General features: G+C 41.5%; 12 non-coding genes across 12 annotated transcripts; 4 read left to right on the top strand and 8 right to left on the bottom strand.

The window, feature by feature from the left end:
- Positions 1-83: 83 nt before the first annotated feature.
- trnak-cuu (transfer RNA lysine (anticodon CUU)) lies at positions 84-156 on the bottom strand. Its single transcript has one exon. It is a non-coding gene; the product is annotated as a tRNA-Lys (tRNA).
- A 1,154-nt stretch (positions 157-1,310) lies between these two features.
- trnan-guu (transfer RNA asparagine (anticodon GUU)) lies at positions 1,311-1,384 on the top strand. Its single transcript has one exon. It is a non-coding gene; the product is annotated as a tRNA-Asn (tRNA).
- An 89-nt stretch (positions 1,385-1,473) lies between these two features.
- On the bottom strand, positions 1,474-1,546 carry trnak-cuu (transfer RNA lysine (anticodon CUU)). Its single transcript has one exon. It is a non-coding gene; the product is annotated as a tRNA-Lys (tRNA).
- A 1,317-nt stretch (positions 1,547-2,863) lies between these two features.
- On the bottom strand, positions 2,864-2,936 carry trnak-cuu (transfer RNA lysine (anticodon CUU)). The gene has a single exon. It is a non-coding gene; the product is annotated as a tRNA-Lys (tRNA).
- Positions 2,937-5,643: 2,707 nt separating this feature from the next.
- On the bottom strand, positions 5,644-5,716 carry trnak-cuu (transfer RNA lysine (anticodon CUU)). Its single transcript has one exon. It is a non-coding gene; the product is annotated as a tRNA-Lys (tRNA).
- A 1,154-nt stretch (positions 5,717-6,870) lies between these two features.
- trnan-guu (transfer RNA asparagine (anticodon GUU)) lies at positions 6,871-6,944 on the top strand. Its single transcript has one exon. It is a non-coding gene; the product is annotated as a tRNA-Asn (tRNA).
- Positions 6,945-7,033: 89 nt separating this feature from the next.
- Positions 7,034-7,106, bottom strand: trnak-cuu (transfer RNA lysine (anticodon CUU)). The gene has a single exon. It is a non-coding gene; the product is annotated as a tRNA-Lys (tRNA).
- A 1,317-nt stretch (positions 7,107-8,423) lies between these two features.
- Positions 8,424-8,496, bottom strand: trnak-cuu (transfer RNA lysine (anticodon CUU)). The gene has a single exon. It is a non-coding gene; the product is annotated as a tRNA-Lys (tRNA).
- Positions 8,497-9,650: 1,154 nt separating this feature from the next.
- Positions 9,651-9,724, top strand: trnan-guu (transfer RNA asparagine (anticodon GUU)). Its single transcript has one exon. It is a non-coding gene; the product is annotated as a tRNA-Asn (tRNA).
- An 89-nt stretch (positions 9,725-9,813) lies between these two features.
- trnak-cuu (transfer RNA lysine (anticodon CUU)) lies at positions 9,814-9,886 on the bottom strand. Its single transcript has one exon. It is a non-coding gene; the product is annotated as a tRNA-Lys (tRNA).
- Positions 9,887-11,040: 1,154 nt separating this feature from the next.
- trnan-guu (transfer RNA asparagine (anticodon GUU)) lies at positions 11,041-11,114 on the top strand. Its single transcript has one exon. It is a non-coding gene; the product is annotated as a tRNA-Asn (tRNA).
- An 89-nt stretch (positions 11,115-11,203) lies between these two features.
- Positions 11,204-11,276, bottom strand: trnak-cuu (transfer RNA lysine (anticodon CUU)). Its single transcript has one exon. It is a non-coding gene; the product is annotated as a tRNA-Lys (tRNA).
- Between the last annotated feature and the right edge of the window lie 1,209 nt (positions 11,277-12,485).

Genomic DNA, 12,485 nt, shown 5'->3' with positions numbered 1-12,485 from the left:
GTTCCTTTCTCTTCTTTTTTAGACGTATTTTGTGCAAACAGATTAACTAAATTTCAACATTTCACTCAAACAAATCAGCCTCTCGCCCAACGTGGGGCTCGAACCCACGACCCTGAGATTAAGAGTCTCATGCTCTACCGACTGAGCTAGCCGGGCGATTTTTGTAGGACCCCAAAGGCACTTGCTGTCGCCACATGTTGACATGTTGAGCAGGACCTGAGCTATGTTTGTGGAATTTGTGCAGAAATTAAAGACCTTCACCCTTAAACATTCACTAAACCTGGTGCATGATCTCACATCCCAGAGATTGAGAATCTGGCAAACTAACAATCGAACTGGTCAGGTAACAGCAGCATTTGAAGTGGGGTCAAAAAGGTACCATTAAAGGCACTTGACATCCCAGCTCAGTTTCGTTGCATAGCCTCTTTATAGTTGTTGAAAAAACGTTTTGTAGCGGAAGAAAACATTAATTTACTGGAAGACAATCCATTGATCACTCTTAATATCAAAGTAAAACATGTACTCTGTCCTGATAAAATTTTGAGCATGTGCATTTCACCTTGGGATTTAAAGTGTTTCCCTTTAGTCTGAGTACATCAGCTGAAGGCAGCTTAACTTCTTTTTTGGTTCTTGAAGTCTTTTTTTATTCTCATCCGAAAGGCATAGCCTATTCTGTTCCAGAAAACATTGGGGATTCCAATGTATCAATGACCTAGTTGGGAAAATAATTGCTGAACTCTGTAATGATCCTGATCTCAGCAGTACCAAGTGCCACAAAGGTCCACAAATCAGTTTACTCATGTATTTTATTGCCTATGGTTTGGTTTGTAAATGTGTGTTGGTGATATGGATGCATTCATGATAGCACATTTCCTGGACAAAATGCGTCTTGGAGCAGCTCCTGCAGTGCTTCCATCAAATCTGTTTTGAATAGGTTTTGGGTGCATTTTCACAAATAATTTCAAAAGCGTCTTATCTAAGACGACATAACCCTGCAACTGAAGGCAAGGGAGCTACACTGTGTAAACTGGTGAAAATCATACACATTCCGATGACTGGTGGACAAAAGGATCAAAACTTTGACAGGAAAAGGGTCTACAAACTGACCTTTTGTTTGAAGACCTGGAGGTCTTGACAAGTGAGAAATTGAAGGAAGGGCGAATTTTAGACAAGCTAGCAGAAAAGTGTGAGTGACATTGATGTTGCATCCTTTATGCATTGGCTCATTTCATCAAAAGCCAGCAAACAGGAGGAATGTGCTTGTTGGGTTTTTCTTTTGAGGAAGAACTATGTAAGCACAGCAGCATCTGGTCTCTGTGGCGCAATCGGTTAGCGCGTTCGGCTGTTAACCGAAAGGATGGTGGTTCGAGCCCACCCAGGGACGATGTATGTTCCTTTCTCTTCTTTTTTAGACGTATTTTGTGCAAACAGATTAACTAAATTTCAACATTTCACTCAAACAAATCAGCCTCTCGCCCAACGTGGGGCTCGAACCCACGACCCTGAGATTAAGAGTCTCATGCTCTACCGACTGAGCTAGCCGGGCGATTTTTGTAGGACCCCAAAGGCACTTGCTGTCGCCACATGTTGACATGTTGAGCAGGACCTGAGCTATGTTTGTGGAATTTGTGCAGAAACTAAAGACCTTCACCCTTAAACATTCACTAAACCTGGTGCATGATCTCACATCCCAGAGATTGAGAATCTGGCAAACTAACAATGGAACTGGTCAGGTAACAGCAGCATTTGAAGTGGGGTCAAAAATGTACCATTAAAGGCACTTGACATCTCAGCTCAGTTTCGTTGCATAGCCTCTTTATAGTTGTTGAAAAAACGTTTTGTAGCGGAAGAAAACATTAATTTACTGGAAGACAATCTAGTGATCGCTCTTAATATCAAAGTAAAACATGTACTCTGTCCTGATAAAATTTTGAGCATGTGCATTTCACCTTGGGATTTAAAGTGTTTCCCTTTAGTCTGAGTACATCAGCTGAAGGCAGCTTAACTTCTTTTTTGGTTCTTGAAGTCTTTTTTTATTCTCATCCGAAAGGCATAGCCTATTCTGTTCCAGAAAACATTGGGGATTCCAATGTATCAATGACCTAGTTGGGAAAATAATTGCTGAACTCTGTTATGATCCTGATCTCAGCAGTACCAAGTGCCACAAAGGTCCACAAATCAGTTTACTCATGTATTTTATTGCCTATGGTTTGGTTTGTAAATGTGTGTTGGTGATATGGATGCATTCATGATAGCACATTTTCTGGACAAAATGCGTCTTGGAGCAGCTCCTGCAGTGCTTCCATCAAATCTGTTTTGAATAGGTTTTGGGTGCATTTTCACAAATAATTTCAAAAGCGTCTTATCTAAGAGGACATAACCCTGCAACTGAAAGCAAGGGAGCTACACTGTGTAAACTGGTGAAAATCATACACATTCCGATGACTGGTGGACAAAAGGATCAAAACTTTGACAGGAAAAGGGTCTACAAACTGACCTTTTGTTTGAAGACCTGCAGGTCTTGACAAGTGAGAAATTGAAGGAAGGGCGAATTTTAGACAAGCTAGCAGAAAATTGTGAGTGACATTGATGTTGCATCCTTTATGCATTGGCTCATTTCATCAAAAGCCAGCAAACAGGAGGAATGTGCTTGTTGGGTTTTTCTTTTGAGGAAGAACTATGTAAGCACAGCAGCATCTGGTCTCTGTGGCGCAATCGGTTAGCGCGTTCGGCTGTTAACCGAAAGGATGGTGGTTCGAGCCCACTCAGGGACGATGTATGTTCCTTTCTCTTCTTTTTTAGACGTATTTTGTGCAAACAGATTAACTAAATTTCAACATTTCACTCAAACAAATCAGCCTCTCGCCCAACGTGGGGCTCGAACCCACGACCCTGAGATTAAGAGTCTCATGCTCTACCGACTGAGCTAGCCGGGCGATTTTTGTAGGACCCCAAAGGCACTTGCTGTCGCCACATGTTGACATGTTGAGCAGGACCTGAGCTATGTTTGTGGAATTTGTGCAGAAACTAAAGACCTTCACCCTTAAACATTCACTAAACCTGGTGCATGATCTCACATCCCAGAGATTGAGAATCTGGCAAACTAACAATCGAACTGGTCAGGTAACAGCAGCATTTGAAGTGGGGTCAAAAATGTACCATTAAAGGCACTTGACATCTCAGCTCAGTTTCGTTGCATAGCCTCTTTATAGTTGTTGAAAAAACGTTTTGTAGCGGAAGAAAACATTAATTTACTGGAAGACAATCTAGTGATCGCTCTTAATATCAAAGTAAAACATGTACTCTGTCCTGATAAAATTTTGAGCATGTGCATTTCACCTTGGGATTTAAAGTGTTTCCCTTTAGTCTGAGTACATCAGCTGAAGGCAGCTTAACTTCTTTTTTGGTTCTTGAAGTCTTTTTTTATTCTCATCCGAAAGGCATAGCCTATTCTGTTCCAGAAAACATTGGGGATTCCAATGTATCAATGACCTAGTTGGGAAAATAATTGCTGAACTCTGTAATGATCCTGATCTCAGCAGTACCAAGTGCCACAAAGGTCCACAAATCAGTTTACTCATGTATTTTATTGCCTATGGTTTGGTTTGTAAATGTGTGTTGGTGATATGGATGCATTCATGATAGCACATTTTCTGGACAAAATGCGTCTTGGAGCAGCTCCTGCAGTGCTTCCATCAAATCTGTTTTGAATAGGTTTTGGGTGCATTTTCACAAATAATTTCAAAAGCGTCTTATCTAAGAGGACATAACCCTGCAACTGAAGGCAAGGGAGCTACACTGTGTAAACTGGTGAAAATCATACACATTCCGATGACTGGTGGACAAAAGGATCAAAACTTTGACAGGAAAAGGGTCTACAAACTGACCTTTTGTTTGAAGACCTGCAGGTCTTGACAAGTGAGAAACTGAAGGAAGGGCGAATTTTAGACAAGCTAGCAGAAAAGTGTGAGTGACATTGATGTTGCATCCTTTATGCATTGGCTCATTTCATCAAAAGCCAGCAAACAGGAGGAATGTGCTTGTTGGGTTTTTCTTTATAGGAAGAACTATGTAAGCACAGCAGCATCTGGTCTCTGTGGCGCAATCGGTTTGCGCGTTCGGCTGTTAACCGAAAGGATGGTGGTTCGAGCCCACCCAGGGATGATGTATGTTCCTTTCTCTTCTTTTTTAGACGTATTTTGTGCAAACAGATTAACTAAATTTCAACATTTCACTCAAACAAATCAGCCTCTCGCCCAACATGGGGCTCGAACTCACGACCCTGAGATTAAGAGTCTCATGCTCTACCGACTGAGCTAGCCGGGCGATTTTTGTAGGACCCCAAAGGCACTTGCTGTCGCCACATGTTGACATGTTGAGCAGGACCTGAGCTATGTTTGTGGAATTTGTGCAGAAATTAAAGACCTTCACCCTTAAACATTCACTAAACCTGGTGCATGATCTCACATCCCAGAGATTGAGAATCTGGCAAACTAACAATCGAACTGGTCAGGTAACAGCAGCATTTGAAGTGGGGTCAAAAAGGTACCATTAAAGGCACTTGACATCCCAGCTCAGTTTCGTTGCATAGCCTCTTTATAGTTGTTGAAAAAACGTTTTGTAGCGGAAGAAAACATTAATTTACTGGAAGACAATCCATTGATCACTCTTAATATCAAAGTAAAACATGTACTCTGTCCTGATAAAATTTTGAGCATGTGCATTTCACCTTGGGATTTAAAGTGTTTCCCTTTAGTCTGAGTACATCAGCTGAAGGCAGCTTAACTTCTTTTTTGGTTCTTGAAGTCTTTTTTTATTCTCATCCGAAAGGCATAGCCTATTCTGTTCCAGAAAACATTGGGGATTCCAATGTATCAATGACCTAGTTGGGAAAATAATTGCTGAACTCTGTAATGATCCTGATCTCAGCAGTACCAAGTGCCACAAAGGTCCACAAATCAGTTTACTCATGTATTTTATTGCCTATGGTTTGGTTTGTAAATGTGTGTTGGTGATATGGATGCATTCATGATAGCACATTTCCTGGACAAAATGCGTCTTGGAGCAGCTCCTGCAGTGCTTCCATCAAATCTGTTTTGAATAGGTTTTGGGTGCATTTTCATAAATAATTTCAAAAGCGTCTTATCTAAGAGGACATAACCCTGCAACTGAAGGCAAGGGAGCTACACTGTGTAAACTGGTGAAAATCATACACATTCCGATGACTGGTGGACAAAAGGATCAAAACTTTGACAGGAAAAGGGTCTACAAACTGACCTTTTGTTTGAAGACCTGGAGGTCTTGACAAGTGAGAAATTGAAGGAAGGGCGAATTTTAGACAAGCTAGCAGAAAAGTGTGAGTGACATTGATGTTGCATCCTTTATGCATTGGCTCATTTCATCAAAAGCCAGCAAACAGGAGGAATGTGCTTGTTGGGTTTTTCTTTTGAGGAAGAACTATGTAAGCACAGCAGCATCTGGTCTCTGTGGCGCAATCGGTTAGCGCGTTCGGCTGTTAACCGAAAGGATGGTGGTTCGAGCCCACCCAGGGATGATGTATGTTCCTTTCTCTTCTTTTTTAGACGTATTTTGTGCAAACAGATTAACTAAATTTCAACATTTCACTCAAACAAATCAGCCTCTCGCCCAACGTGGGGCTCGAACCCACGACCCTGAGATTAAGAGTCTCATGCTCTACCGACTGAGCTAGCCGGGCGATTTTTGTAGGACCCCAAAGGCACTTGCTGTCGCCACATGTTGACATGTTGAGCAGGACCTGAGCTATGTTTGTGGAATTTGTGCAGAAATTAAAGACCTTCACCCTTAAACATTCACTAAACCTGGTGCATGATCTCACATCCCAGAGATTGAGAATCTGGCAAACTAACAATCGAACTGGTCAGGTAACAGCAGCATTTGAAGTGGGGTCAAAAAGGTACCATTAAAGGCACTTGACATCCCAGCTCAGTTTCGTTGCATAGCCTCTTTATAGTTGTTGAAAAAACGTTTTGTAGCGGAAGAAAACATTAATTTACTGGAAGACAATCCATTGATCACTCTTAATATCAAAGTAAAACATGTACTCTGTCCTGATAAAATTTTGAGCATGTGCATTTCACCTTGGGATTTAAAGTGTTTCCCTTTAGTCTGAGTACATCAGCTGAAGGCAGCTTAACTTCTTTTTTGGTTCTTGAAGTCTTTTTTTATTCTCATCCGAAAGGCATAGCCTATTCTGTTCCAGAAAACATTGGGGATTCCAATGTATCAATGACCTAGTTGGGAAAATAATTGCTGAACTCTGTAATGATCCTGATCTCAGCAGTACCAAGTGCCACAAAGGTCCACAAATCAGTTTACTCATGTATTTTATTGCCTATGGTTTGGTTTGTAAATGTGTGTTGGTGATATGGATGCATTCATGATAGCACATTTCCTGGACAAAATGCGTCTTGGAGCAGCTCCTGCAGTGCTTCCATCAAATCTGTTTTGAATAGGTTTTGGGTGCATTTTCACAAATAATTTCAAAAGCGTCTTATCTAAGACGACATAACCCTGCAACTGAAGGCAAGGGAGCTACACTGTGTAAACTGGTGAAAATCATACACATTCCGATGACTGGTGGACAAAAGGATCAAAACTTTGACAGGAAAAGGGTCTACAAACTGACCTTTTGTTTGAAGACCTGGAGGTCTTGACAAGTGAGAAATTGAAGGAAGGGCGAATTTTAGACAAGCTAGCAGAAAAGTGTGAGTGACATTGATGTTGCATCCTTTATGCATTGGCTCATTTCATCAAAAGCCAGCAAACAGGAGGAATGTGCTTGTTGGGTTTTTCTTTTGAGGAAGAACTATGTAAGCACAGCAGCATCTGGTCTCTGTGGCGCAATCGGTTAGCGCGTTCGGCTGTTAACCGAAAGGATGGTGGTTCGAGCCCACCCAGGGACGATGTATGTTCCTTTCTCTTCTTTTTTAGACGTATTTTGTGCAAACAGATTAACTAAATTTCAACATTTCACTCAAACAAATCAGCCTCTCGCCCAACGTGGGGCTCGAACCCACGACCCTGAGATTAAGAGTCTCATGCTCTACCGACTGAGCTAGCCGGGCGATTTTTGTAGGACCCCAAAGGCACTTGCTGTCGCCACATGTTGACATGTTGAGCAGGACCTGAGCTATGTTTGTGGAATTTGTGCAGAAACTAAAGACCTTCACCCTTAAACATTCACTAAACCTGGTGCATGATCTCACATCCCAGAGATTGAGAATCTGGCAAACTAACAATGGAACTGGTCAGGTAACAGCAGCATTTGAAGTGGGGTCAAAAAGGTACCATTAAAGGCACTTGACATCTCAGCTCAGTTTCGTTGCATAGCCTCTTTATAGTTGTTGAAAAAACGTTTTGTAGCGGAAGAAAACATTAATTTACTGGAAGACAATCTAGTGATCGCTCTTAATATCAAAGTAAAACATGTACTCTGTCCTGATAAAATTTTGAGCATGTGCATTTCACCTTGGGATTTAAAGTGTTTCCCTTTAGTCTGAGTACATCAGCTGAAGGCAGCTTAACTTCTTTTTTGGTTCTTGAAGTCTTTTTTTATTCTCATCCGAAAGGCATAGCCTATTCTGTTCCAGAAAACATTGGGGATTCCAATGTATCAATGACCTAGTTGGGAAAATAATTGCTGAACTCTGTTATGATCCTGATCTCAGCAGTACCAAGTGCCACAAAGGTCCACAAATCAGTTTACTCATGTATTTTATTGCCTATGGTTTGGTTTGTAAATGTGTGTTGGTGATATGGATGCATTCATGATAGCACATTTTCTGGACAAAATGCGTCTTGGAGCAGCTCCTGCAGTGCTTCCATCAAATCTGTTTTGAATAGGTTTTGGGTGCATTTTCACAAATAATTTCAAAAGCGTCTTATCTAAGAGGACATAACCCTGCAACTGAAAGCAAGGGAGCTACACTGTGTAAACTGGTGAAAATCATACACATTCCGATGACTGGTGGACAAAAGGATCAAAACTTTGACAGGAAAAGGGTCTACAAACTGACCTTTTGTTTGAAGACCTGCAGGTCTTGACAAGTGAGAAATTGAAGGAAGGGCGAATTTTAGACAAGCTAGCAGAAAATTGTGAGTGACATTGATGTTGCATCCTTTATGCATTGGCTCATTTCATCAAAAGCCAGCAAACAGGAGGAATGTGCTTGTTGGGTTTTTCTTTTGAGGAAGAACTATGTAAGCACAGCAGCATCTGGTCTCTGTGGCGCAATCGGTTAGCGCGTTCGGCTGTTAACCGAAAGGATGGTGGTTCGAGCCCACTCAGGGACGATGTATGTTCCTTTCTCTTCTTTTTTAGACGTATTTTGTGCAAACAGATTAACTAAATTTCAACATTTCACTCAAACAAATCAGCCTCTCGCCCAACGTGGGGCTCGAACCCACGACCCTGAGATTAAGAGTCTCATGCTCTACCGACTGAGCTAGCCGGGCGATTTTTGTAGGACCCCAAAGGCACTTGCTGTCGCCACATGTTGACATGTTGAGCAGGACCTGAGCTATGTTTGTGGAATTTGTGCAGAAACTAAAGACCTTCACCCTTAAACATTCACTAAACCTGGTGCATGATCTCACATCCCAGAGATTGAGAATCTGGCAAACTAACAATCGAACTGGTCAGGTAACAGCAGCATTTGAAGTGGGGTCAAAAATGTACCATTAAAGGCACTTGACATCTCAGCTCAGTTTCGTTGCATAGCCTCTTTATAGTTGTTGAAAAAACGTTTTGTAGCGGAAGAAAACATTAATTTACTGGAAGACAATCTAGTGATCGCTCTTAATATCAAAGTAAAACATGTACTCTGTCCTGATAAAATTTTGAGCATGTGCATTTCACCTTGGGATTTAAAGTGTTTCCCTTTAGTCTGAGTACATCAGCTGAAGGCAGCTTAACTTCTTTTTTGGTTCTTGAAGTCTTTTTTTATTCTCATCCGAAAGGCATAGCCTATTCTGTTCCAGAAAACATTGGGGATTCCAATGTATCAATGACCTAGTTGGGAAAATAATTGCTGAACTCTGTAATGATCCTGATCTCAGCAGTACCAAGTGCCACAAAGGTCCACAAATCAGTTTACTCATGTATTTTATTGCCTATGGTTTGGTTTGTAAATGTGTGTTGGTGATATGGATGCATTCATGATAGCACATTTTCTGGACAAAATGCGTCTTGGAGCAGCTCCTGCAGTGCTTCCATGAAATCTGTTTTGAATAGGTTTTGGGTGCATTTTCACAAATAATTTCAAAAGCGTCTTATCTAAGAGGACATAACCCTGCAACTGAAGGCAAGGGAGCTACACTGTGTAAACTGGTGAAAATCATACACATTCCGATGACTGGTGGACAAAAGGATCAAAACTTTGACAGGAAAAGGGTCTACAAACTGACCTTTTGTTTGAAGACCTGCAGGTCTTGACAAGTGAGAAACTGAAGGAAGGGCGAATTTTAGACAAGCTAGCAGAAAAGTGTGAGTGACATTGATGTTGCATCCTTTATGCATTGGCTCATTTCATCAAAAGCCAGCAAACAGGAGGAATGTGCTTGTTGGGTTTTTCTTTTGAGGAAGAACTATGTAAGCACAGCAGCATCTGGTCTCTGTGGCGCAATCGGTTAGCGCGTTCGGCTGTTAACCGAAAGGATGGTGGTTCGAGCCCACCCAGGGACGATGTATGTTCCTTTCTCTTCTTTTTTAGACGTATTTTGTGCAAACAGATTAACTAAATTTCAACATTTCACTCAAACAAATCAGCCTCTCGCCCAACGTGGGGCTCGAACCCACGACCCTGAGATTAAGAGTCTCATGCTCTACCGACTGAGCTAGCCGGGCGCTTTTTGTAGGACCCCAAAGGCACTTGCTGTCGCCACATGTTGACATGTTGAGCAGGACCTGAGCTATGTTTGTGGAATTTGTGCAGAAACTAAAGACCTTCACCCTTAAACATTCACTAAACCTGGTGCATGATCTCACATCCCAGAGATTGAGAATCTGGCAAACTAACAATGGAACTGGTCAGGTAACAGCAGCATTTGAAGTGGGGTCAAAAATGTACCATTAAAGGCACTTGACATCTCAGCTCAGTTTCGTTGCATAGCCTCTTTATAGTTGTTGAAAAAACGTTTTGTAGCGGAAGAAAACATTAATTTACTGGAAGACAATCTAGTGATCGCTCTTAATATCAAAGTAAAACATGTACTCTGTCCTGATAAAATTTTGAGCATGTGCATTTCACCTTGGGATTTAAAGTGTTTCCCTTTAGTCTGAGTACATCAGCTGAAGGCAGCTTAACTTCTTTTTTGGTTCTTGAAGTCTTTTTTTATTCTCATCCGAAAGGCATAGCCTATTCTGTTCCAGAAAACATTGGGGATTCCAATGTATCAATGACCTAGTTGGGAAAATAATTGCTGAACTCTGTTATGATCCTGATCTCAGCAGTACCAAGTGCCACAAAGGTCCACAAATCAGTTTACTCATGTATTTTATTGCCTATGGTTTGGTTTGTAAATGTGTGTTGGTGATATGGATGCATTCATGATAGCACATTTTCTGGACAAAATGCGTCTTGGAGCAGCTCCTGCAGTGCTTCCATGAAATCTGTTTTGAATAGGTTTTGGGTGCATTTTCACAAATAATTTCAAAAGCGTCTTATCTAAGAGGACATAACCCTGCAACTGAAGGCAAGGGAGCTACACTGTGTAAACTGGTGAAAATCATACACATTCCGATGACTGGTGGACAAAAGGATCAAAACTTTGACAGGAAAAGGGTCTACAAACTGACCTTTTGTTTGAAGACCTGCAGGTCTTGACAAGTGAGAAACTGAAGGAAGGGCGAATTTTAGACAAGCTAGCAGAAAAGTGTGAGTGACATTGATGTTGCATCCTTTATGCATTGGCTCATTTCATCAAAAGCCAGCAAACAGGAGGAATGTGCTTGTTGGGTTTTTCTTTTGAGGAAGAACTATGTAAGCACAGCAGCATCTGGTCTCTGTGGCGCAATCGGTTAGCGCGTTCGGCTGTTAACCGAAAGGATGGTGGTTCGAGCCCACCCAGGGACGATGTATGTTCCTTTCTCTTCTTTTTTAGACGTATTTTGTGCAAACAGATTAACTAAATTTCAACATTTCACTCAAACAAATCAGCCTCTCGCCCAACGTGGGGCTCGAACCCACGACCCTGAGATTAAGAGTCTCATGCTCTACCGACTGAGCTAGCCGGGCGCTTTTTGTAGGACCCCAAAGGCACTTGCTGTCGCCACATGTTGACATGTTGAGCAGGACCTGAGCTATGTTTGTGGAATTTGTGCAGAAACTAAAGACCTTCACCCTTAAACATTCACTAAACCTGGTGCATGATCTCACATCCCAGAGATTGAGAATCTGGCAAACTAACAATGGAACTGGTCAGGTAACAGCAGCATTTGAAGTGGGGTCAAAAATGTACCATTAAAGGCACTTGACATCTCAGCTCAGTTTCGTTGCATAGCCTCTTTATAGTTGTTGAAAAAACGTTTTGTAGCGGAAGAAAACATTAATTTACTGGAAGACAATCTAGTGATCGCTCTTAATATCAAAGTAAAACATGTACTCTGTCCTGATAAAATTTTGAGCATGTGCATTTCACCTTGGGATTTAAAGTGTTTCCCTTTAGTCTGAGTACATCAGCTGAAGGCAGCTTAACTTCTTTTTTGGTTCTTGAAGTCTTTTTTTATTCTCATCCGAAAGGCATAGCCTATTCTGTTCCAGAAAACATTGGGGATTCCAATGTATCAATGACCTAGTTGGGAAAATAATTGCTGAACTCTGTTATGATCCTGATCTCAGCAGTACCAAGTGCCACAAAGGTCCACAAATCAGTTTACTCATGTATTTTATTGCCTATGGTTTGGTTTGTAAATGTGTGTTGGTGATATGGATGCATTCATGATAGCACATTTTCTGGACAAAATGCGTCTTGGAGCAGCTCCTGCAGTGCTTCCATCAAATCTGTTTTGAATAGGTTTTGGGTGCATTTTCACAAATAATTTCAAAAGCGTCTTATCTAAGAGGACATAACCCTGCAACTGAAAGCAAGGGAGCTACACTGTGTAAACTGGTGAAAATCATACACATTCCGATGACTGGTGGACAAAAGGATCAAAACTTTGACAGGAAAAGGGTCTACAAACTGACCTTTTGTTTGAAGACCTGCAGGTCTTGACAAGTGAGAAATTGAAGGAAGGGCGAATTTTAGACAAGCTAGCAGAAAATTGTGAGTGACATTGATGTTGCATCCTTTATGCATTGGCTCATTTCATCAAAAGCCAGCAAACAGGAGGAATGTGCTTGTTGGGTTTTTCTTTTGAGGAAGAACTATGTAAGCACAGCAGCATCTGGTCTCTGTGGCGCAATCGGTTTGCGCGTTCGGCTGTTAACCGAAAGGATGGTGGT

This window comes from Brachyhypopomus gauderio, chromosome 1 (genome assembly GCF_052324685.1).
Source record: "Brachyhypopomus gauderio isolate BG-103 chromosome 1, BGAUD_0.2, whole genome shotgun sequence".
Lineage (NCBI taxonomy): Eukaryota > Metazoa > Chordata > Actinopteri > Gymnotiformes > Hypopomidae > Brachyhypopomus > Brachyhypopomus gauderio.
This window is presented reverse-complemented; position numbering and strand designations above follow the sequence as displayed.